The sequence below is a fragment of the Poecilia latipinna genome, unplaced genomic scaffold (genome assembly GCF_001443285.1).
Source record: "Poecilia latipinna isolate Pla-1442-1.1 unplaced genomic scaffold, P_latipinna-1.0 Scaffold762, whole genome shotgun sequence".
Classification (NCBI taxonomy): domain Eukaryota; kingdom Metazoa; phylum Chordata; class Actinopteri; order Cyprinodontiformes; family Poeciliidae; genus Poecilia; species Poecilia latipinna.
The window spans coordinates 2542-28812 of NW_015113378.1; the positions used below are offsets into that span (position 1 = coordinate 2542).

Here is a 26271-nt window from a genome sequence, read left to right on the forward strand (position 1 = left end):
GAGAGTAGAGGCATGTGTGAAGATGAATGTTAACATCGGTGTTTGTGAATGACAAGCGGAGGGGGGAGTAGCACCATCGGCACGTATCAGCGTGCGTGCCTGTACTGTATCCGGCTATATGTTGCCTGCTAATATGAACACGTAGAAGTACTCGGCATTCAATGCGGCTTTTTTTCTTTCCGTCAAGTAGAAAGTTTGAGAGGAAGAAATGTCTGCATGCAAATGAAACACAAATCAAGTTGTTTTCTTATTCCAGAGCCAAACTGATTTCTTTTTGTTGAGAGTGCCATAATTTTTTTTTTTTTTTTTTTTTTTTTATTCATGTATAATCACATTTACACTTAGAATTTGGGTGTTAGAAATAAAAAAGTGGGGGGGAAAAAAGGCATTACTTGAAAGAAAGCAGCAGCAAGAAAGCATTACTATCAATAAAACATATTGTTTATTACCATTCTTCTATTGGGAAGAGACATGGGAGAAGAATAAGGAATTATCATCGGGATCTGAATACGTCTTGGGGGGTGCGAGATGATGACTTCCATCTGTGCAGTGGTATTAATGGACGTGTTAATAGAGGTTGTAGCTGAGAATGGAGGGATTGACAGGGAAACAGCCAGCAGCACTGCAACCTCCTTGAAAATCATCAAGTGGGACAGATAACATCCTAGAATAACACACAGAAACGCAAATGAGTTTTGTGTATGTCTGGAAAAAAATACCAAAACATACACATCAAACTCTAGGCTCTGGAAAAAATAGGGGACACTGCAAAACTCCTGGGTTAAAAACAACTCAATTCTTTGTCATTTTGTGAACCTGGTCAGGGGTCAAACACGACCTGATGCACCTAATTTATGTGTCTAATAAAGACACATAATTTATGAAAAGATCAGCCTCCTCCTCCTCATTCCCTAGATGCTATTGCTGTCTGAAGAAATGCACAGCTCCCGACCAAAAACAACCAATCAGATCCTGGAGGAGGATCTTAGCGCTGTCAATCAACTCACTGCTAAACGTGCCCATGGCAGAGAAAACTGTTTATCCACCGTCATTTGTGGCCATGCTAACTCAGCTTAGCGTCCACTACAAGCTGTGCTGTCAGGAAGTAGCAGAAAGTAAATGTCGCATGGGACGGGGGAAGAGCAGCACCACACAGAAGCTGATTGACAGCGCTACGACTCGCCTCCTGGTTCTGATTGGCTGTTTCTAGTTAGCTCTGGGAGAAGGCAGAGGAGCTCCATTTTTCCCCCCACAGATTATCTGTTTCATACCGTCACGACATAGCGACAGTTTCAACAATAAAAAGTATATATATATTTTTTTATAACAGTTACATACTGCGGCTTTATTGTCATACCATGTGAAAAGGTTAAAATGATGTGAATGCTTTTGAAAGGCATTTAAAGTTTTGCTTATCTATCACAGAGCATCTAGTCTGAATGTCACAACTGCTGTTAAAAATATACATGAAAAATTAAAAAAAAGGAATGCGCTCATGTTTTCACAGACGCAAAAAGACAGATGTCTCTTCCATAATGCAGATTCAAACATAAACATATGTACACAAAAAGCTTCGACGTGTACCTAAGCAAACGTAAGCTCCCTTCAAAAGCAACAAAATAACCATAATGACCCACAGACACCTGTGAAATCAGTCACAGATGTATGTGCGGCGCTCACATGCACAAATTGAGAGATTTGAGGGAAACGTGCGACAGCTAGATAATTGAAAACTAAGAGCACAGAAAGCTGGTCTGCCTTCTAAATCACCCGAGCAAACATGTAAACAGCAAATATTTGATGTGAGCCAATATTTATTCAACCACACACGGGACGAAAAGAACGATAACAGCACCACGAGAGAAATAATATTTCCAGTCCAGTTCTATTTAAGTTCTTTTTGGCAGATGGCATCATTGTTGTCATAGCTTGAAACATTTTGACTCATCATAAAAATGCCTAAAAGTGAATCAACAATCGTTTTTGTTGCCTTCCTGTATCTAACAGAGCTCCGAAACCGTTTGATAATTAGTGAAAACAGTTGGCCTTAGCAGTTTTTTAAATATTCCCAGAGAACAACTTGCTTTCATTCCCTCAGAAAACTCTCATGTATCCATGGATTCACGTTTCTTCAGTTTTTGCCTTCTTAATCACACTAAGACAAAAAAAAAAGATCCAGTCTAAACGAACCAGTCTATTGGTTTAATTACAATTTCACATTACATGTGAAAATTACATGTGAAAATGTAATTAAACCAACTAGTTATGCCACGTTTGCTGGTAACACCTGACAGTAAGTGTTTGCAATAACAAGCAAGAGTCTTTAGTGTAGCTGTAGAGGCATTTCACCCACTCTTCTGTGCAGAATTGTTTTAATTTAGCCATATGTTGTGGGGTTTTCCAGTACAAACGGCTTAAGGTCATGTCACAATAGCTCAATTGGATTTAAATCAGAACTTTGGATAGGCCACTTGGACTCTGTCCTTCATGACTTTTTGCTAGAGAGCAGAATTCATGGTTCCATCAGTTATGGCAAGCAGCCCAGGTCACAAAGCAACAAGGCAGCCCTCAGGCTATCACACTCTCACCAGTGTTTGACTGTCAGTTTGAAGTTTGTTTTTTTTTTAACATACAGTCAGTTTTACACCAGATGTAATGAGACAGCACTCCTCTGTGTGGTGTGTTTTCCCAAAGGTCTTGGTCAAGATATTTTTTTTTTTTGGCAAATGTGAGACGGGCTTTTTTCGGTCAGCAAAAGTTCTGGTCAAATCAAAACTCAAATCAAATTTTATTTGTACAGCACATTTCAGCAACAAGGCATTTCAGTGACTTGATGTCGTTCTGGCTTCTTTACCTCGTGCATTGAGTTGTTGAAACTGTCTTGCAGTAATCGTGGAAGGCGGACCACTCCTGGGATGATTCACAGCTGTTCCAGTTTCAGTTTGTGGAAACTGGCTGGTCTTCTGGTTCTCTGGAGTCCCAGAGCCTGAGAAACACTGAGTTCCTTTAGCTCAAGGCTAAAAACTCACTTGTTTAGAGTTGCTTTTGACACATAATCACTAGAACATTGACCAATACATTTGATTTGTACTGGTGATTTTTGACAATGGGACTCGACACATGTTTACTGGTGACTGTATGATGGTTTTATGATGTTTTATGATTTGTTTTGTGATGTAAAGCACTTTGAACTGCCTTGTTGTTGAAAAGTGCTACAAAAAAACCATTTCTATACTAAATAACCTCAAAGACTTTTCTCATCCCGTCTAAATCTTTAAATCTGGGCATGATGTGTTTAATGAGATGTTTTGGCTACTTTATGGTGTCAGACAAGGTTCTTTAATGTCATTTGAAAATTAGGTTCATCACTGTTAATTCATAATTTAACAAATGGGGGGTGAATGATGAGGGGAGCAAAACTCTATTTTTTACAGGTCAGAAAAGTTGTTACGCAGATTATATTTGTCTTATATAAAACTTAGTTTGATGATGTGAAAAATGTAAAAAAAAAAAAAAAAAAAAAAAGAAAAGAAAAGTCAGACTATCAGTAATGAGAGTCAAACCTTTATATTGTGTTAATATAGTAATAAGGGGCCCAACAAAGCTGCAGTTCCCAAAACCTGTGGTTCATGAGACAAAAGCTGTGGGATCTGAATATTTTTTAACAGCTACAGCACAGTGTAGACTACTTTACAGGCTTTCAGAGTGTGTATGAAGATGAAAGAGCTGTGTTTTCATTTATAAAGGTGATGGACTGAAAGTGCTGGTCATTCAGATTTAGTTTTTGGCAGCAGCTCTGAGAGCTTTAGTTTATGAATGTCTTGTGCATAGGTCCATTTTGACAAACGTTTATTAAACTACATGAAACTTTGAACTCAAAAAATAATATGCTTCTGTAGTTTACTATCAGTCAAATTCAGAATCAGTATTTCATAAAGCAGGAATATAAATCATTCTGGAAATATGGAATCAGTTTAAATTTTGATGAGACGACTGGAATCTGACTACTGTTGCGAGAAGCTAAACAGTGTATATACCTAGAAGGCATTTCATTTTGTGCTATATTATGTCACAATACTGTACTTTGCAATTTTTATATTTCTTTGTTGTAAGTGGGTACAGAATAAAGCCTGACAAGTAGGATTAGAGAAGTTATGGGATGGTCTCCATGAGTTTTACCTTTTATACTTTCTGAGGAAAAAAGCAGTAAAGAAACAAAGAACCTCCAGACTGTAACCTGCTTGCTGCAGGCTGATGGACTTCCTTTCACAGCCTCCCCTGTTTCGTTGAGCTGTTGCTCTAAAAAAAAAAATCTTCAGTAGTTTGTATGTTGGGAATGCCAGCCTTTTATGCTTCATTATTGTGAATTCAGAATAGAATAAAGAAGTAAGCAAAGTGACTGACAGGATGAAAGACAACAAAAGTGCATTCTTCCTCGTCAGTCGTGCTCTGAAATGTAACATAGTAGGAAAGCTTTCTTCTGTGCTGAGCTGCAGAAAAAAAAACAAAGTTTAATAGGCTAAAGATAAACAACCATCAAGATTAATTTACAATTAGTTGAGAATGTGGGAAGCAATAACTTCTATGATTTATTTCTGCCACATCTTGTTGTCGTGTTCAGTTTAAGGTAAGGACCCAAACATAGAGAGTAACAGAAAGCAAAGTCTTTAATGAAAAAAAACAAGCAAACAAAAAAATAAAAAATAAAATAACGTACATCTGGCAAAGAGATGAATCGGGGAACAGCCAGAGAAACGAGGATAAAGATGGAGGAACCAGTGGAAAACAATGCAGAAAGGAAACTTTGTAGTGGAGAACGACATGAGAACCAGAAGAGCTAATCACAGGTGAGTAGATGCAGCTGGGAAGGGGAGCAGGATGCAGACTAGAGGAAAGGTGAAAGGTAAGTATGTAACTGCAGTATGTGACTTTTATTGAAAAGTACATATATGTGTATATATAATTTTTTACCCATTACATACAGTATGAATCAGATAATCTGTGAAAAAATTGAGCTCCTCTGCTTTCTTCCTCTGCTCCTATTGCCATCTAAAGAAAAGCAACCAATAAGTTCATAGAGGAGGGTCTTAGCACTGTCAATCATGCATGTGTATGCGCTGCTTGCACTCTCGCAGTTGCTCTGGCTACACTACTGCTGGTTTACCACAACCTAACCTGCCATCATTGATCTGGCTAATTGGCTACTAATGGGGGTTTTTAATGGGATAAGTTCTTTTCACACCATTGAGCACTTGGAACACAAGCATGATTGACAGCGCTATAAGACCCTCCCACTGGTTCTGATTGGTTGTTTCTCACTGGGAGCAGAGCATTTCTTTAGATGGCAATAATGCCACTGGGAGGATCTTCATTTTATCATATATCATCTGTTTCATCTGTCACAACCAGGTAACAGTTTAAATAAAGGTGTGCAAACTTTTTTTTTTTTTTTTATAAAAGTTGCGTACTGCAGTTTTAAGGGGAAAAAACTGTCAAACAGTAAACAGAAAGAAACACTAACATAAACAGATACAAAGAACAAATGAAGAGAATATAAACTAACGTGGAATAAACTACAATAGAAGATTAAGGTGAATAACAAAGAAATTATCACAAACCAGAAGCACAAATGAAACTAATAAAAAGGTCAAACACCTACAGATCATGTCAGCTAGTCCTTCAAAGTATTGGCTAGAGAAAGTATGTGTGCAAAGTATTTACACGTAGCACTCTCAGGAACACCGGTTGTAGTGATTCACTTCATTCAGTCCTGACTTGCTGTTTCTTAGTGGAGCTGATGATCAACAGCAGATGTACAGTTTGTGGCGGCAGAATGTGGCACCGTGATACGACATGACACCCCCGCTACGAGTGTGGCACAAACACAAGCAGTCTGCTGCCAAATGGGGGGGGTGGAGGGCTGTGGGAGGCGTTCATGGCACAGACGCAACGAGTAACAAATGTTCCAGGAGATCAGAGAGAGGGCGGTGAGATCAGGCGGGATTCAGGGTCTGTATGTCGAGATGAGACAAATGTTTCGTACCCTGATGTGAAGATGGGAGTGAGATCATAGAGACAACAGAAGTAGCATGGTAAGCAGAAAAATGTTTTCCTTATTCAGAATCAAAACAGGGGTGGGCGATGTGGGCCTAAACCTTTATCACGATATTTTGTGGTGCCATTATCAAAACAGCAGAAGTGATGAAATTAACTATTTTCTACTTTTTTTTTTTTTTTTTTTTTAGGTAACATTATAGCTCTGACCGCATGACACAGCAGTCAGAGCCCTACAAACACAAATACTGCTCTTGACAAACCCTCCAACTTGTAACATGTTTCTTTGGGACACCATTCACATAAAGAAGTGGGATGTCTAAGCTGAACACACATTTTCAAACTTACTGAACTTTTATTGAAAAGGCACTAGGGAAATTAGTAAAAACAATAACCACATCACAGACTGTTTTTGGAGGTTTTAAACATTGTTATTTGGAATTTATCACGACAACGGTGACTCACAATAAATGATAAACGATACGATAAATGCTCGCTGCTAGCGGTGAAGCGGTTGGGCCTGAGAGCCCAATGTGGGAGCTGAAATGCCAAATGAATAGGAAATATTAGCAATCAGAAATAAATAAGAGCTGCATGGTGGCTCAGTTGTTATTAATGTTGCATCACAGTGATAAAGTCTTGGGTCAAATGTACTACTATGATTTATTAAACTATTTAGCAATGGAAGAAAAAGCAATTACTTTCACCGGATGCCACAACTGGATCAAGGACATGACATGAAAACAACAAAAATACGTACATTCGTTGCTTAAGCAACCAGGTTTCTACAGATTTCTTTTAAAGACGGAAATGTGCAACAGATTTCACATGAGCAGGTCATGGTTTCCAGGGGGGAAAAAAGAAAAATTTCTGAAAAAAAAAAAAAAAAAAAAAAAATGTTTAAAAAATGAATGCCTGAACATTACCACAGAAAGCAACAGCGGTCCGCCTCCTACCGGAATCACACAAGAACCTTTAAACATTTAAAGGCAAACTTTAAGAACAAAAATAAATCAAGATGTTCACCAATCAGTGAAGGCCCTCAACCTGTTACATTCAGACTTTTAAAAGCTTGATTATAAAAAAAAACTCAACAGATATGATTGTTGACAGATTGGTTTTTCACAAGCACTGCCATGCCCTCACACAAACATGAACATTTCCACGAATTCAAAAAGAACAATGCATGGAAATCTTAGACTCCATGTGACTTTGTGTGAGGAGAGCTTCAAAGAATGAGTCCCCATAGCCATGCAGTTACACCCAAGCAATGAAACATCAAGTCCAACGCAAAGCGCCAGATACCGAGGTGCAAAGCAACAAACATGCCACCACTGGACTTGAGCGCGATGGAAGCGTGTTGTCTGGAGTCATGCTTCTCTGATTTCTAACTTTCTGAGTTGTGAAGAAACCACAAAATCACAAAATAGAAAATTACAACACAGGACAAACAAGGTGAAAATTCCGAGATTAGATTCAAGTTGAAGCAGAACAACATTCAGCAAATGGACTTTCATAATGCTAAATTCAATACAATTTGTTGAAAAATTATGATCACTTTCGTCCTGGCTTAAAATGTGTAATTCTGGACCACTTTTTGATCCAGTATCACTGTTTTATTGAAACCCAGAGGGAATGTATGGGTCTCACTCAGGGATAAAAGTGACAGCAGCAAACCTCAAACTAAGACCAACATTTTTAACCTTGTTTTCACATCAAATTTGAAGTAGATTTCAAAGACTGTATGTAAAGCACTGTTTTTTGGATTCCCTTCATCAAAGCCATTAGTGTATTCCCACCCAACCCTACATGAAGTTAAAATGTCAACCCAATGTGAACCCTCAGTTCAGGTCTTTGCCTTGTATGGAGGTTTGGAGCGTTAAAGAAAAGTCTAAAACATGATCAGTTATGTCTCTGAATAAGTGGGGCATAAAATCGCTCCGCTGGCTGCCAACCGATTTCAGGAAAGAGTCTCTTTACTACTGAATTGTGGTGCGAAGAATAACACAACAGTAAAAACCAGGAAAAACAAATAAAAGTAATGGCCACATCAACAGAAGCGGTAGTCTTGGTTGTGAGCTGGCAGCACCCCACTGGGAGCCTGATAGGTTCAGAAGGAAATACGGTACAAACCAAGAATGAGCTTCAGGAAAAAAAAAGCCACCCTGTTCGTGTCGTGTACTGTTGAACTCGAACTGGACTGAGGAGATAATGTGCCACAGCAGCACACATATTAGTCCCCTTTAAAGCCTCTTTGTCCCCAAGACATCACATGTCCGGGCCCATTAGCATGGGCAGCTGGTTGTGGTGCCAGCCACAAAGAACGCTGAAAGTGGAGTCTATTTCATTTATTGATTCCTCTCCTGTGTAGCCGGATACTTCATTGCTTTAATCAGTGGGTGGTTTAAACTGGGGTTAAATTACAGGTATGGGGCCTGCAGATGCCCATGTTTGCAGGTGGGTTAGATTGCATTTGCATCATTTCCTTTGAGTTCTCTCGCTGTAACTGGAACACATCCTGTCCTGTGATCTGTGCTGCAATGAAGGTGTGGAGGAACCGATGAAGGATGTATTAGTGAGAACATGAGAGTATACATTTCTTGGAGTTTGTCTCATGCTTTGACCCCACGGTGTGTGTCAGTCTGTGGGAAGTAAGGATTGTCAGGGCAGATGGAAAATAAGCCAAGACGTCTGAAGTGATCCTGAAACAGGGAACTGGACTATGAAGATGAAGATGTAAAGCAAAGTCTTTTTTTTTCTTTTTTTTTTGCTGGAGACTTCACAAGTAAGTCTCAAGTTTTTCTAACCAAGTTTCAAGTCAAGCCCTATGTTAGTTATGTAAGTTCACTGGCTCTTTACTGCGGTTTACAAACCATGTTTCACCATCTCAAAGTCATTTCTTCTTCATCAACTTGTGATTTGTGCAAGCAAATTAAATGACGTATAATTTTTCTCCTGTGTTGTAGATCAAATAATTTAGAAAAGTTACTAAATTGGCTTGAACTGATTCAAAAACATTATTTAATTGTTTAAAGGAATAAAAGCAAAGAAATTAATTTTTTAAACTTTGTATACTCCAAAGTGGCACTTTGACTGAAGCTCTGGATTTAAATGGTTTAATTTAAACAGTCAATTGTTGCCTGCAGATCTGCATGTGGAAATAATTTTGATTCAAATCATTTGCATGAATAAAAATGTCTCCCCCACTTTTGTCCTAAAAAGGTGATCATCAGTGTGTTTAAATCATTCACAAAATACAGCAGAAGAGCTGCTATAATAAAATCCTAAAAAAAAAATAAAATAAATCATCAGCTGTATCTCCTCTAAAGCCACCAAAAAGCCAGGATCCACTAAAACCAATCACAGATTACATTCGTGAATAATCTGGGCTCTTTAGCTTTTTTTCTCTGTGCAGAGTCTATTAATCTAAAATTACAACACAGAGATGATGAGGAGAAAAAAAGAATGTGCCGTTTAGTTGCGGGATGAGAGCTACAGCTGGGGAAGCACCTGGGAACTCTGAGACAACATCGCCTCTCGATTTGTTCTGATGCCGCACATCACATCCGAAGGCTGTCTGACCTGGAAGGAGTCAAAATCAAACCAGGCACTAATAATCCACAAAAAAATTACATTTAGTTATTGTTGAGATGAGAAGAAAGAAAAAAACAAAGAAGATATTTTTGCATTTTTTATTCTTTTTTTATTATTAAAAGCTGAATTTATGTAGACCCTGTGGTCTACACAAGTCTACACTTTGGACACCACAGGTTTAGATCAAAACATATTCAACCCAATCAAAGTCTAGACTTTCACTTCGTCTGCTGCAAAATTTATTTAACAAAGAGGCAGCTGGCTTTATCAAACAAAAAAGAAAAAAGAGAAGCAGCTTTGTAATCTAGTAGATAGTTAGCATATGCTAAAATATGCTAAAATATGGCACTGCGTGGCCAGTGCCATATTTTGTTGGCACTAGACGTGGTTTGGGACCGAGCCCAAACTGCCCACTATGTGTAGTAGCAATTACAGTGAAAGATACTTTGACTGATACAAAATAAAATTTAAGGACCATAAACATGATCCATCAGGAGCTCTAGTGAAAACCTGCTCATCTATTTGTTGGAGGTGTTTTATTGTGTTTCTTAGAAGTATGACATTCAGATACTGTTGATCTTCTGTTGTCCTGAAAACGATTACCTCTCATTTTAAGCTAAAGGTTGGTTCAGCATCACCTCCACACATCCAGCTTTATGGATGTGTGAAGGCTTTAATAAAAGGTAATCAGCAGGACAATATGCTGACTCTCAGCACTCAATGCCCTATGACCTCTATGACCTTTCACCTCTGAGTTCCATAGGGGTTCAACAGCCGTCAACGTATTGATCAAGCACGTGCTGAAAAGATGGATTCAACTGAAAACAGCAGGCAGTAAACACACTGGCATTTGTGTAATTGTTTGAAAATTATGTGTCTGAAACGAGAACAGACAATGAGAAAGAATAAAATGTATTTCAATTGAGCTCCAATAGGTCCAGATTATTAAAAATAATTACAAACTGAAGTTTCCTAGAATAGTATAAAGGGTGTGAGGTGTTGACATAATGTGTTTGAATCTACATTTTGTTTTGATGCTCGGTGACGACAACCAAAAACAAATGCAATAAGAACAAATTATGAAACAGAAACGTAACTCAGTTTAACACAGAAAAAGTGTCTCCACAAAGTCAAACAGATAAAATCCCAAAAATATTTCTCCTCAGACAAAACAACTGTCATTCCTACCGCTTGCTTTTGTTTTTGGCCTTTGTAATGCTAGTTTGTTTCTGTGAACGATGGGTGTAGAATCCATTTTTTATATGTCTAAAACATATGTTCTCTCTCCCCGGTTTAACACAACTGCATCAAATGACGGCTCATCAGAAGGCCTAAGAAGAACTTTGACATGCCAAAAAGGTTGTTACTCCCACCAGGGGGGAACTAAAACATGCAGGATGCCGGCCCTCGAGGATCCACTTTTGGCACCACTGGTGTAATGTGAAAGCAAACTTCATTTAGCTGAAAATCTAACAAATGTTACAATCCTGATCCCCAATCCAACCGAGCCTACTGGACTATCAGGTGTGAAAACATCCTAAATTAGGTTTAGACGAAGTGCCTGAAAATTTAATTCAGAGTGAAGTAGCGAGTTTTTATCTTCACATTGTTTCACACATCCACTCATCAGGCATTTATTCTGACCAGAAACATTTTGAATGAACCAAGAACTAAAGATCATTAGTGACCTTCCAGCTATAATCCTTGTATCAACGACGACCTACTTTTGTGTAAAGACCCACCAAATGCACATGTGATAATGGTTTAAAGGTCGGTAAAAGTATTTAGACAAGGTTCTGAAAGATTTTTGAGATTTGTTTTAAGAAGGTAGCAGTCCACTTTGGTGTAGGCCCATTTCAGCCTACCATGTCATCCTCCAAGACCAACTAGTCTGGATTCATACTCAGTCATTAAGCAGACTTAGAAGATATAAACTGCTGAGAAACTTTCAACAGAACTCACCTTAGTAAGTTCACCAATTTTTTACACAGCAGCAGCTACAAAGTTTTTTCCTCCTTCTTTTTTCGAGCTGAGGCAAATGATGCGGATCCTGGCAAAGAGCAGGAATTCCCATCACTAGACGGCATGCAAAGTATTTTGACCGCAGCTCAATCTTCACACCTCTCCGACTGGCTTTCATTGATTTCCACGGTGTTAGATGGAGTGCGAAGGTCTGCGCATCCCGGAGAGGAGACGGCTCACATGTGGAAGGCTTATAATTACAAGCATTTTCTCCGTGTGGGCTCCACTGCACCTGAACCGGCAGGTGAAGACGCATCATGCATTAAGACAAAACCGAACACCTGTGTCTTTCTTTTTCAGTAATAGATCCAGTTCTCACAATCTCCTCTTATATTACGCACGAGGATTCAATCAAAGAAATCTGATTGTGTGAAAGCCAACAGCTATATGCAGGCGTGCAGATACTATTATACACTTGACAAAGAGTGACACACACACACACACACACAGGCACACACGCGCACGCCCACACGCTGAGACACACACAGTTACTGAACTAACAGGTTATAGCTTGCCCCATGTGTTTCAGTAAGTGTGTTATTTTATCGCCTCTTTTCATCCCCTCTTCTCCAATTCTGCTCGGTGACACGGGAGGGAGAGTGAGGGGCTTCAGGGGTGGGGTGGGGGGGATCTGCACCCTACTTTGTTGCCATGGATACCACAAACACCCCACATAGAAAATTCTACACAGAATAATAAGTGGCCAATTGCGTCTGTTTGCTCTCCAACAAACCTCGGGATTAGAGGCATTTTCTTGTCAGAGGCATAAACTATTTTTATGTTTGCACAGAACAAGCAGGAAGAGGAGAAGGAAGGAGAGAGAGAGAGGGAGAGAGAGAGAGAGAGAGAGGGAGAGAAAAAGGGAGAAAAAGAGACACGGATATGAAAAGAGCATACTAATGCTGCGTGGTGACAGGTTTCTCCCTGCTTGGTTGAGATGAGAGAGGTTGGGAACAGAGTGGGGAGATAAAAAAGACAAAAAAGAAAAGGAAAAAGAAGGGGAAAAGAGATGCTCATAAAAAAAAAAGAAAAAAGAAACTCAGGTGCTCGGGGCAACCTGAACAAATGAAGGAGAACATGGCAGAGAAGAGACTGAGAAAGACGAAGCACATCATTTCAAGTCCAGTTAACTGGCAGCGCTGACATTTGTAACAGACAAGACGAGGAACGGGGAAGTAGGCGTTGTTTAGCGGGGCAAACTCCAGCTAAATGGTTCATTTTTGCTGCTCTTTTCAGATGAAACACTCCTCATTTCTCCCCCCCCCCACCACCACCACTGAGTTTCAGAGAACATAACCCTAGAGTGCAATGATGTCATTATGATACCATCTGTTTGTTGCGATGGAAAACACACACACATGCACACACACACACGCACACACCCACACACACGCACGCACACACAAACACACACATGCATCAGATCAAATAACACGCAGAAGAAGGAAACCTTTGACATTTGCTTAGCGCGCTCTGTATCCTGCTACACATGTCAGACTCTTCAGGGTTTTATTGTAAAGAGGAAGTCTGATTGTTGACACAGAGGAAACTACAGCAGGATTCTTAGTGGCTGGCTTTGAAAGGGCAGGGCGGCGTCTTTCTGCTCGTCCTGCAGGGTGGAGCACTTCGCCTCTCAAGGTCAGAGGAGGAGATACTTTATGTGGATGCCAGTCAACCCCATCCCCCATTTAGGCATGGACCCCCCCCCCCCCCACAACCCCCCTCCTCCCCACAACCCTCCCACCCCATACAGTTTTTACACCTTTGTCATCTACTGGTGGAGCCGGTTGGGCACGATCCAATCACGGCAGAGGTCAGCTGACGTTGGCTGACAGCGGCTCTGTTGAGATCACTGTACAGGTTTGCTCACAGCTCTGCTGTGTGAAGATGTATTAGCTCGCCGTCTTGTACAAAACATTAATATGCAGAACAGTTGCTACATGAATTATACATCAACTTATCCGCAGTGGTGGAGTGGCCCGTTGTTTTTAGCGGAGTAGAGTAGTTATACGTCATTGTGACATTCCTACAAAACTGCAGCGTCGTAAGACTTGAACTTTTACACCTTTGACATGTTACAACTAGAGATGCACTGATCTGTTATAAATATCTGTATTGGTCACAATACTGAAAAAAAAATTCCAGATCAGATATCAGTGAGCATGTGCCCAATCCATAAGGGCAGATCTATTAAGTCTAATTCTATACGACATTATTTTACATTATATTTAGAATTACTAATTGCACTTTCTAGAATGAAGGTTTTTTTGCGGTTTATTTTTTACATGTTTGACCGAGGGAGTCAACCTATGATTTTCCTTAGTTTCAGTTTCTTTATTATTTATTTTTCATTGACTGTTCCACTCCTCTTTGCGCTGACGGAACAAGTTAAAGTTGTGTTGTTTTCACACGTTTGACCAAGTTTATGGAGCTATTGGTGTATTTAAGTGAGCTTCTGGTGCAGTTATCAAATAAATTTGTAATTGAGTACAGTTATGTCTGTGTTTAAGAAAAGAAATGTGTTCCACTCATCAGTGTTTTCCTGTATCGGAGCGGTATCGGTCGAGGCTAAACCTCAGATATCGGTGTTGGTGTTGGAAGTGAAAAAAGTTACAGCCATAAACTTCTATTTTTGATTTGGAATATAAAAGAATATATATGTTTGAATCTGATCATATTTTAGGAACCTTGTGCACTTACTTTGCAAAGCAACACAAAAACGACTCCTGGCAACATGGTGAAATCAAACTGTTTTGTGCCAAAGTGCAAAGTTTTAAAAATATGTTGTTTACTTTTGACATAACCTGTTTGTAAATTGTGAGATTGAAACTCTTTTGCGGTGCATTGCAAAAGTATTCATCCACCTTGAACTGTCTCACATTTTGCAGTATTACAACCAGAAACTTCTATATACTTTGGTCTGATTTTATCTAATCATGTTATTAACATAATTATAATTATATTTATAACTAACATAATTGTAAATTATAAAGATAATAAACAAAAAAAAAAATTAATAAACAATTAAAGACAGTGACCTTGCTTCTCCTTCAGAAATATTCTCCTTTATGCATACCAGTGCCTGCCTGAACTCATGTTTTGACTTCTGAACTAAATGTAGACAAACAGCAGGTACAAGCAAAGCCACATGGGTAAAGTGGCGTGCTGTGCATGCATGAGCAGGCCAAGCCGACGTAGCAAATGAATTTGGAGGGGCGTAATGAGAGATGGCGCTGGGCTCAGGCCCGATTTCACAGCCGCATCATTAGGGTGAGGCGGCCCCTTCCCCCGAATTAACGCGCACACGCACACACACACGCACACACAACTCAGCAGAGTGGCCCGAGGAAAGACGACCAAGGTCAGTCGCCATGCGACTGTCTAATGAGAGGTGACAAGTGAGAAGAGAAGCTCCAGACTTTGCTCATTAAACGTACATTTTTAGGGCGCGTTTGTGTGTTTCCCCCTGTGTCCCAGTGCGTTTCTCTGAATCACAACCAAACTCATGTGGGGAAGAAACTGTATGTGCGCTAAAATATCCACATGATGCCCTTCATGTGACCTTTGTGTACTTCCTGGGAGGCAGGTGTTAAGGCCGTAGGGGCTGAAACAAAGGGCCGACAGGAGGTGGTGCTGCTTTATCTCTCTACATGTCCAGGTCTTGTGAATGCTGTGAAACAACAGGTTTGTTTTGGCTATGAATAATTGCGTAGGACAACTGGTAACACAACTTGTCATGTAGATCAAAATTGCCAATTCGGGGAGCCAAATTGGCAATATCATTAAAATAATAAAATAGTCAAATAGTTTAGTCTCAGTTACTGCTCAGAAATAGCTGTCTTAGGCATTAACACAGCAAGAGATGAAGAAACAAGATCAGCACAGGCGTTTTCAAACAGCAAAGCTCTACACATGAAGAAACGACATCTCCTCCATGTATAAGATTTTAACAAAAAAGAAGAATTCAACCTTCCAACACTTTCATTAATAGACTCACTAAACCAGTAACTCTCACCTATATAAGCAAAAGATCAAAGAGAAAAGAAACTAATAAACTACCATAAGTAAAAGAGTAAAAACATCTAAGTAAAATATTCTTATAAGAATAGACCAAAAAAAAAATGATGCAGTGATGTCACAGTTAGCATCTAGATTTTATCTTTAGTCTAGCATTACGCTAGGATAATGAACAATTTTATGTATCTAGTGAGAAAACAAGACGCAGCCGTGGCATCTAGGAGCCGGTCTCTTTGCACAATGGCAGATGAAATATTGAGAGAGTGGCTTGGTTTTACTTACTGACAGCCAGAGAACCTTGTCATCAGGCTCCTCTGCGCCGCGTCTGAATTCATCAGATAGTTCAGAGTCTTTCTGAGTTTGGCAAGTTTCACCAGCAACTCCGGGAGCTGATACAGTGTTTACATATGTGTTAAACAGAAGGGTTTGAAATGGGGAGAGAGTCAATACCCAAGACAGAGAAATCCAAAGGCGACTGAAAACTCTCCTCTCCATGGTGTTGAGACGGTCAGAGGGTAGAGTAAGAGGAGAGGAAGATGAAGAGCGGACTGGGAAGTGGATGTGAAGGAGTCCATCCACTGTAGAGGTTAAAGGTTAGGGTTACCCGGTTTGGCAACCTAATGCTTGCAGCTTTTGGACTTATAAGGTTGTACTTATAATTGTTTTTCTCTTGAATTTTGCAGGGTATACATTACATTAAGTTTAGAAAAAGCTTAGAAATGATTGATCTTGATGTAATTCTTGACAGATCTGGAGTTCCTAACAGACTTTTCAGATACACAGCGAGTTCTGAGGTTAAAATCTGATTGAAGCCTGTCGTTGACGTCGGCTGATCTCATCTGGTCGTGATTGCAGGTTGTTCTCACCCAAACATTAATGCTCGAGCGTCCTGCTCCGCGTCCAGATGGCTAACCTTAAAGACAGCTCTCTGCAGCTGTCCTCTTTGCAGTTAACTCTCTTAATGACTTGTAACTCGGGATGCATCTGACATTTCTAGTGACAGCCTCGAGCTTGACGAGGAAGCCTGAACGCTTGATAATCACCACGGTGACACCATTAGGATGACATTCAGGGACCTCCCTCAGACATTTATCAAAAGATAAAAAGGAAACGAGTTAAACCTCCCATCCTGGTTTCATCTCGGCAGAAAGACTGACACGCCGAGGCTGACAGCAGATCACAAACACTTGTGATTGTTATTGAGAGTTGTATCCATCATCTCTGTGCCTTCTTCCTTTACCTTGGTCACATCTTCCTGAACTGGAGTGTCTGACTTTACACGTACGGTTGAAACTAGATAGTTACATACTCATTTTATTTCCTCACTGTCTGAAATTAAATAGGACCAATCTGTCTTAGCTTAGTCAGAATTATCAAAATAATTTCTATTTGCTCGATGCCACAAAACCTGGTGAGAAGATTTTTTAGAGATTATTTTGTAATTTTCCTCTAATTCATAAGTTTACATACACTTCCTCAGTATTTTATAGCATTGCATTTGAACCACATGGCCTTGGTCTCGCCTTTTGGGTTTCCTTCCAGAAGCTTCTCACAATAGTTTGCTGGAACTCTAGCAGTCATTCCTCCTGACATGGCTAGTGGAACTGAGTCCAGTTTGTAGGCTGCCTCACCCCCACACACATCTTTTTAGATATACACACAACTTCTCTATCGAACTGAGGTCAAGACCTTGTGATGGCCACACCGAAACTTTGACTCTGTTGTCCTCAAGCCGCTTTAAAACCACTTTGGCTGTGTGCTGATTGGTCTTCCATGTGGAAGACCAATCAGCTTTTATTTCCTGGCTGATGTCTTTAACTGTTGCTTCAATATTCTGCCACATAATGTTCTGTTTAAGATGGAATCATAAAATTTGTACTGCAGCAAAACAACCCCACAACATGATGCTGCCACAACCATGCTTCACAGTTAGGACGGTACAGGCATCATCCTTTTTCCTCAAAATGTAACAGTGCGGCTGTATGATTCTCTTCCTGATATCTTGGCGGATTTCTTTTTGACTTTCCCATCACGTTAAACCAGAAGGCAGAGAGTTCCAGGTGTGGCTTTAAAACACATCCACAGGTGTAGGTTAACCTATCAGACTTTTGTGGAAGGAAACCGAAAAAGTTTGACCCAAATCCTACGGCTTAAAAGATGGTTATCTTATACTGACCACATGTATGTTAACAAAAATCTACCTTAGGTTTCTGTCATTTAGCAAATAGAAATAATTTTGGCAATTCTACCCAAACAAAAACAAGAAAAGTTTGGACTGATTTAGCTTCAGACAATGAGAAAAAAAATGTGTCTGTGTCTTTTAATTTAGCGTATGTAAATATCAGGTTTCAATTGTAAAGCTGCGTGTTTTATAGCTTCTCTTATGACACATTCTCACTATTAAGACTTAAAAAAATAGTTTCCTTGGATAATATCACTATCTGGGCTCCAATAACTCCATGTGAAACTGAAATCTTTTCTCCTCCCTTCTTTTATTAGTAAAAGAGATTCTATAAAGATAATCTTTAAACAAATCATGAGAAACTGTATAGAATTGAGTCAATCTCATGACCCTTTTTCCCCATCAGTGATGCCCCTGAGTGACTTTCCCATCTTGTTAGTCTTTGTTGTAACATCATGTTCCCCAACCAAACAAAATTAAATCAATCACAACATGATCATCAGCCGCCTTAGTGTTTTCAGCCGTCCACTTTTCTATTTCCAACTGAGCCACAAACTGTATTAATAACTTATTAAATCAGATAATTGCATTACAGACATGCGTGCATTTATATACGTGAGCGCATCATCTTCTCTCGGATGGATTCGCCCTGCAAATCAAGTTAATCACAGCACTGAAAGCAATAATGAGTGTGGCATGCTACTCGACAAACTAACAAACCCATTAGCTAGTCTGCCTGTCTCCAAATCCAAAACCTTATATTCATTAGATAGTAATTCAGAGCAGAAAATGAGATTGAGATCCTTGATGCTACAGAGAAATGCATGCCAATCCCTTAGAAACAAAAAAAAGAAAGAAAAAAAGAAAGAAACCTGCGACGGCTGAGACAAGATCGAAAAACAAATTTCTAATTTTGTCCATGAAGTGAGAAAGGAGTTGATAATTAGTCTGGGATGAGAGGAAGACGTTCCAGACATGACCGAATCAGTTTTCAATCCATTCCTCTTTCTGTCCAATTTAACGCAGCTGCTGGAGCCGATCATGCTGAGGAGCGCTCTGCGAGCTTATGTAACTCCAGGAAGAAGTGGTGTGAAAAATGGTGCCATCAATCCATTTTGCAGTTTTGTGCTCTTTACCGTGGGGATTTTGTCACACCCCTGCAGAGTAGCACATCAGGATGATCCAATTCAGCTCTCAGGTTTGTAGGACAAAGGGTGGAACATTTAATCCAAGATGCTATCAGCCATCTTTATGAAAATGCCGAAGTGATAAGCTAACTTCCCTTACCTTTAAATCAATAAGCGACCCGAAGGCCATTTGTGGGCCTCAAAGTGATTTTGTGCTCCACAAAGACATTTTGAAATGGTGAAGGACACTTTATTTTTGTTTTAATTACTTCTTATGCTTTTTATAACTGTTGTAGTTTCATTGTTTTGTATTTATTATTTGAACTGACTGTATTTTTTTTGTACTTGTTGATAAAATTTGTGAAGTTAAGTCATTTTCGCCTTGTTTGTATAGCCTTTGCTTTTAGCAGGATAAATTGAGCGTCTGGCACATTTACAGAAATGTTAATTAATGTGCATTGTCCCTACCAATTAAATTAAATCTCAAATTTTTAAAACATTTTTACTGCTAAATTTTCTCTAACAAGTTTAAATCTGCTTAAAATGTAAAATGTTAGGTAAAATACAGTCTTTTATAGGATCTGTGATGATTTAAAGATCGCTTTTGTACAAAAATACATCCACACTGTTTGAGTGCAGAGGGTAGATAAAATTACCAACTTCACAGCAGAATATTTTTGTAGTTTTTAAGGTGGGAAAAACAATCACATTTTTGAATATTTTTGTCCTTTCAACGCTGGTAGCAATTATTCATTCATTCATCCAATAAAATCCTCTGTATTCTAGAGTTAAATGTGTGAACAGCAGCTACAGCTGGGCTCAAAGTTATTCATCGAAAGATCTGTGATTCTAAAGGCAGCAGCAAATCTTCAACGGAACGGCTGAAGCAAAAGAATCAAGGAGCTGCAGTGGCCCAGTCAAAGTCCAGATCCCCTTCTGATGTAAAGGTGGTGGTTGGGGCTTCGGGTGAGCTTTGCAAATACAAGCTTCAATGATGTTCTCAAAGGCTGATGAAGTCATGCAGTTACTGACTGCTAACGGTTTAGATAGCTGAACTGTTAGACCATGGAAGAATATTTTTCAGTTTTCCTTTTGGTCTTCATCTCTGTTTAATAATGACAAAGGTAGAATCTGTTGTGCGTTTCTGCATGTTTAAAGTTAGACTTAAATAATTTAGAGCCTGTATTTGACTAGATATTTTTATTTAGTCCGCATATCTACATGATTATATCAGAAGTCGCATCCAGTTAAAGGTAGTGTACCTGGAGGATGAATGCGAAGTGGAGGAACCCGAGCTTCTGCTCGATGTGACGTCAATAGGAATATGGATCAAAGATATTCTGTTGGGGTGTGCTAACGACTTTCTCTGAGAATACACTCGAATCATATTGATTTTATTGCGAAAACACTTTCATGCCGTTTATTTCCTCGTGTGTTTTCCCCTTTTCTTGCTTTCCAATCGGAGGAAACTCCATTTTGTTTTTGTATATTCGCACTCTGCCATCACTCTGACATTCTGCTTGACATTCAGGTAGCATAGCAACATGACAAGATGCCCCTACAGCCTGGTGTGAGAATATAGATGCTTTTTGAAAAGGTTGACAAGAGAGAGAGAGAGAGAAGGAGAGAGAGAGAGGGAAAGAGATGAAGAAAAAAATGGATGAAGAAAAAAATGGATGAAGAAGAGGAGGAGGAGGACGAGGAGGGGTAAAAAGTGGCGTGAATCCCTTCACAGATACGCCTCTTCTTTTCAACCCTCCTCCAAAATCCCATTTGAAATTTAAAGCACTGCTTTTTGTGTCTGAAAATACCTTTACTCATGCTGCCATAATACTGCCCAGAGGGAGAAGGCTTCACTTCCTCCTGCTGACTTGCATGATTCAACAGGGATGAGCAATTCTAATGGAAATCACACATGCTCTCACACACACAGCATCTCTAAACGCACATACCATCATATATTTGTACATTTATTCTTCTTGCGCACAAAGACGTACTCCGACGACGCGGACCTCAGGTGGCAACACTTTGCACTGGTGCGTCGAGCACAAGGAGAGAAATGTGAGTGAGAAATAATTTGCTGTAAAAAAAAAAAAAAAATGTAGTGCAGAACCAGAGCACACATAAAACATGAAGCGCCGGTCATGGGGGGTTATGTAAATGCCGTTTCTTTTTCAACCGCAGAATTCGATTCATAATTCATAAAGATTAAAGATGAATTTCAGATGAGGCCGAGGCCCCCGTTCGATTGCCCCTTTTTCACCGGCACGAACGCTGCAGCCCAAAGAGCTTCTCATTTCGCAATGATTAGAGAGAAAGCAGATCCCTGTCTCCACTGACCAAATCAATACATCTGCTGATTTGATCCTTCATGTTCGGCTCCAGCTGCTCTTAAAATATATATATAAAAAATAGTAAAAAAATCACACCAGCCAGTGTCAGATATCACCTTCAACAAAAGTAACTACTTGGGAGTTTTAGGGTCAGAGAGAGGATTTTATTATTATTATTATTATTATTACAAGGGTGCATTGTAGCATGTTGGAAGCAATGACTGAATGTCAGGTTGGATGTAGTTAAAGAAAATGAATAACTTGATTGGTAAGAAAATAAAAACAGGCGTTTCATAAAAGAACAACAAACAAAAGAAAACAGGAATGAATGTTTGTCAAAATCGATTCCAGCCATCTTTAATAATAGATTCAGAATTTGGATCAAGTATCATGGGGCATCACGACTGAACTATGTAGTTGTTTTGTTTTTCTAGGACCTTATCAACAGTAATGCTTTATAGTGTTTTACAGAGAAAAATTAAAGAAAGACACCATACGAAACATGTATGCCAAGGATGATAACAACTATGACTAAAATGTGCAACTACAATATTTATGAAGTAGAGGGCAAAGGCTTCATTGTAAAAAAAAAAAAAGTTGTTTACCTTTTTCAAAAGTGGTTGGAAATATTTCTGGAGACAAGATGATTGTGTTGCTTTGAATGAATAATTGAAAACAGAGTTAAAACCAGTACAGTAAAATATGTTAACAGAGATTATATTAACATTTATGAGTGTGTTAGCAAGCAGCACAGCACTGACTTTTTCATTTCCAGTTCACCCCTGAAAAAAAAAAAAATCCTTTCATCCTTCCTGACTGCAAAAGCAGTTTAGATGCGTTTCTGTAGCGTGTTGTTAGGGTGAGCTAACATGCAAACACACACATATAAAGTTACCCTGATGTGAATATTGAAGACTTATTATTAGGTTGGTCAGTCATTTATCTGTCCAGATGTTGAGTGGGAAATAAATCGTGACTGAATGACAGAAATTGTATAGATAATAACCAAGTTAGAATACAGTAAATGACTAGCCATTAGCCACAAACAACGCTGCGCTGGGATTTCCCAATGAGCTCATTGGGCTGCCTGACAACAAAAGGTTACATACGTGGTGATAAGGTCTGAAATCCAAAAACTGCAAATCTTACCTGTGCCTCATTTAAGATACTCGGTAGAAAAAAGAAACTTTGACAGGGTCAGACCAAATGCGAACAGTTCGGAAAACTGTGTAAGACTATCCAAAGTGACAACACGGACGTTAGCATCTGATTTTGCGCTAAGCTAAGGGGCTACTTTAATGCTTTTTTATCAGTTGATCATCTCGTTTCAAATTTAAAACACTTGTAGCGCTAACCAAAAATGTACGACTCTGACATTATTTTATGCTACGCTAACTTACCTGAAAAGTCGTTTCAGGTAAGTTAAAGATGAATTTCAGGTTATTTTCGGAAATAACTTACACTTCTCTTCTATTTCCAAGAGCTCCAATTTAAACTAAAAGGATTATCGGCGGCTGCATGTTATATATGAATTTGATATAATCTTTGTACAGAAACCGACTTAGATTGATCATATTCGTTTTAATATGGTTTTTCTTCGCATCTGCATACAACAAGCCCTCTTCTCTACAAGGCCGACTCAGGCTTTTGTTGACTGGAAATTCATTAATGACTTTTCCGCTCAACTTTAACAGGAGGGGGGGAAAAAAAACAAGCTAAAAGGCCACAAAAAAGCCCTGTCTTCCCAGAAAGATGCAGCAGCCTACTCCAGACTTTATCACTGACTCCATGATGTAATTAGCCAACATGGTGGTGCAGCTGTGGTTCCGCTGATTGTATTAGTGAATCAGAGATGTCTTTCTGGGCAAAACCCCAGAGATTGAAAGAGGGACGCTCAGATAGCACGAAAACACAATAAAGAGGAGCACCAGAGCCCACAGACCTCCGAGGGCCGGCTCCTGCCAGAGCCGACTCTGAAATCTGAGGAGGAAAAGTTTCTATTTTCTCACTTTTTGTCGTGGTTCGTTGTTTGGGATTGTGTTGTTATGGGTTTATATCGCTCATGAGTTGTTATCTCTCAAACACAGAACAGAAGCTCCCGACAATGAAAGTACACACGCATCACCGCACATGGGAAAAAAAAAAAAACTCCTAGAAGGACACTGGGGACGGCTGGGGGGAAGCCCTCCTGGAATGAAGTGACTTTTGACACGAACGGCAACATATCATGGCCCTGAACTCACACACAGATCGAACATCACAATCAGGAGCCTTATCCGCCCCCGAGGGGCAAAGAGAAGGAGGCCGGCGAGGGAGATAAGCTCTGCTTTTACCCCACCACCTTTCTCCTCTCATTTCTAAAGCCATTCACCCCTCCATTTCCTCTTTTCCTTGCACACCTGCCCTGAATGCACATCCTCTGCCAAGCAGTCTGCGTGTGTGTGTGTGTGTGTGTGTGTGGGAGGGGAACTATCTGATCAATCTTTGGCGGGGGACACACAGAGGCCCCTGAAGCCACTCCATCCAGGGACAACAGACCTCCCTCAGAGAAGCTGTGGGTGAAGATTTTACAAGAATAGAGTAATTAGAGAGGCACTCGCCTTCTGGAGGAAATGAAGGAGAGATGAGGGGGAAGGGACGGGGATCCAGGAAGGACGGCTCAATGCAGAAAATCCTGCCGGATATTTTTTGTTTTGTAAACTACTTTTGATCATTGATTCTTTGGACTTTCTCTAACTAAAGTTTTTTTTCTGATTTTTGTGTACTTTGGGCACTCATTTTCAATTTAATACTCATAATGTATCTTATTCATGCTTTATTATTATTATGGTTAGATAAAGGGTCAGTATTATGTAAAACTGACTTTTTTGATCTTTGCATCAAGTTTATGATTTTATTTCCTCATCAAACGCACACCTGGAGTGTTGCCTCGATCCTTTCATGCATGTTTGAGGAATCCTTTCATCAGGATACACACATGAACACAACTATGGCATATTGCAGCCACAGCTGACAGAACACTGATAGAAGTGAGGCTGCCATTCAATCGGCGCCACCAACAGGTAAGGTGAGTTATTGACACAACGGCAAAGTGACTGAGACAGAGAAAACGGGGATTCGAACCAGCAACCCAGCAGTGACAGGATGGACCAAAGTTATTCTGACCACTGCTGCCCCCTGACCTTAATAATCAGTGATTAGCAGTTTGATTTTTCATGCATTGTCAATGCATGACAATATTTTGATTTAGCATCAACCGATACGCATGTAACTGGCATCTTCAGTTTTTATAAGCACTGTTTTGCAGAAGTGATGCAATGTTCCAAATTTATAAATGAGTCTCTTATTTAAAAGATTCAGTCTTAAATCATTCATTTCCTCAGTCCAAATCCATTTTGTTGTCCAATAAAGGTTGAATATCAAAAAGCTCCAAGGTGTGCCAGAGATTTTAAACTAGATGGCATTCCTAAAGTTTCAGCTATTTTTTATACAATTTCCTTTTGTCTGAGCATTGAGTAGCACTTCCGTTCTCGTAGCCTGTTGCTGCGCGATGTCAGTCAGGAAATGTCCCAAAGGAGGACATTTCCCATAACTTTTTCTTCTGATGCATAAAAGAAAAAGCAGGTCCTTCATTAGAAAATCAGGACCATGGTAAAAGATGAACCAAAAAGGCTGAATTAAGGTCAGATTAAGACATTTACGCTGTCAGGAAGCACAGAAAGGGAAAGAAAACCATATTAGACGTAAGAGGCATCAAGAGTCAAGCTAAAATCCTGTAACCACTGCAGAGGTGGTAACCACCAAGGAACAATCCAAGTGGAGACACAATGAAGAAATGGCCAGAGGGCAAACAGAGATCACACCACGGTCACGGCACGTGAGAGGAAAGGTTTACGGCTTCAGAGCAGTCAGGCATTAGAATATTAAATCAGAGTGAGCGCTCTGAAGCCTCCACAAAGAGCCTCATCCATCAATATTCTCTTTTGAGCAAAGCCTTAAAAGACGATGCTGAAACAAAGGACTTCTCTGGTTTGATAATAAAAAAATAAAAAAAAATTGCTGAATTTCAAATGTGTCTTTACTTTTCCCCGTCGGTGATTCAAAAATGCTCCTAAGCCTGAATTTAGCTTCGTCTCAGTTTGTTTTCTCTCAGTGCAACCAAGAGAAGATTATCAGATCTAATTACAGAAGTCAATCTCAGTGCTGTCAGCAGGAAAAGGCTCAGATTAGGATGCGACCATATGGCTTGTTGGGACGACTGTGGCTGTGGGGTGAAGTTAAGCACACACACGCACACACACACATATATATATATGAACAGGAAGTTTGGCTTACTCATACCACATGAGGAGAAGTGAGTTAAGCCATGCTGTCAGTCCAATATGTCTTCACCATCAGGAGTCATTTTAAACTAACGTACTTTTAAATTTGAGTTTATGTTCACATGAGGAGGTCAGAGATGAGATGGTCTGATGATTTGACAAAAGGGACATTTAAGCTGGATTTCATACGAACTTTTACCTACAGAAGCAGATTCATGAGACAGTCAGGACAAGAATCAGTCTTGATAGATTGTTCTTGTTGTCAAAAGTGCATTGTTTCATAACCAATGGATAAAGGCTTCTTCTCATTTTGTCGTTCAAGTTTTATCCTCCTGTCTGGCATTTTTGGCCAGAAGTTCATCACAAAAAATAATCACTTGGCCTGGAATGACATGGCAAATTTAGCAATTTTATGATTATCTCCTGAGCAAACAAGCATCCATCCAAGTAAATTTTCTCTGAAACCTTCTGCATGGTGTAAGTGAGCTGCGGTTTGCCAGCACATTCAAGATCACAGCATTATGACTTGAATACATTAGCTATTACGTAGCGTGCTCGTCTTAAAAGGCCAAATATGTCCCATTAAGGCAGTGGTTCCCAAACTTTTTCTTCTGCGCCCC

At 39.7% G+C, this 26271-nt stretch overlaps 1 long non-coding RNA gene across 1 annotated transcript in view; it reads right to left on the minus strand.

Annotated features, from left to right (window-relative positions):
* Window positions 1-253: 253 nt before the first annotated feature.
* The window catches only part of LOC106955708 (uncharacterized), a 56384-nt gene continuing 30366 nt past the window's right edge, over window positions 254-26271 (minus strand). Inside the window, exon 5 of the long non-coding RNA XR_001426639.1 lies at window positions 254-664. This is a non-coding gene — a long non-coding RNA (uncharacterized LOC106955708). The remainder of the gene's footprint in view (window positions 665-26271) is intronic.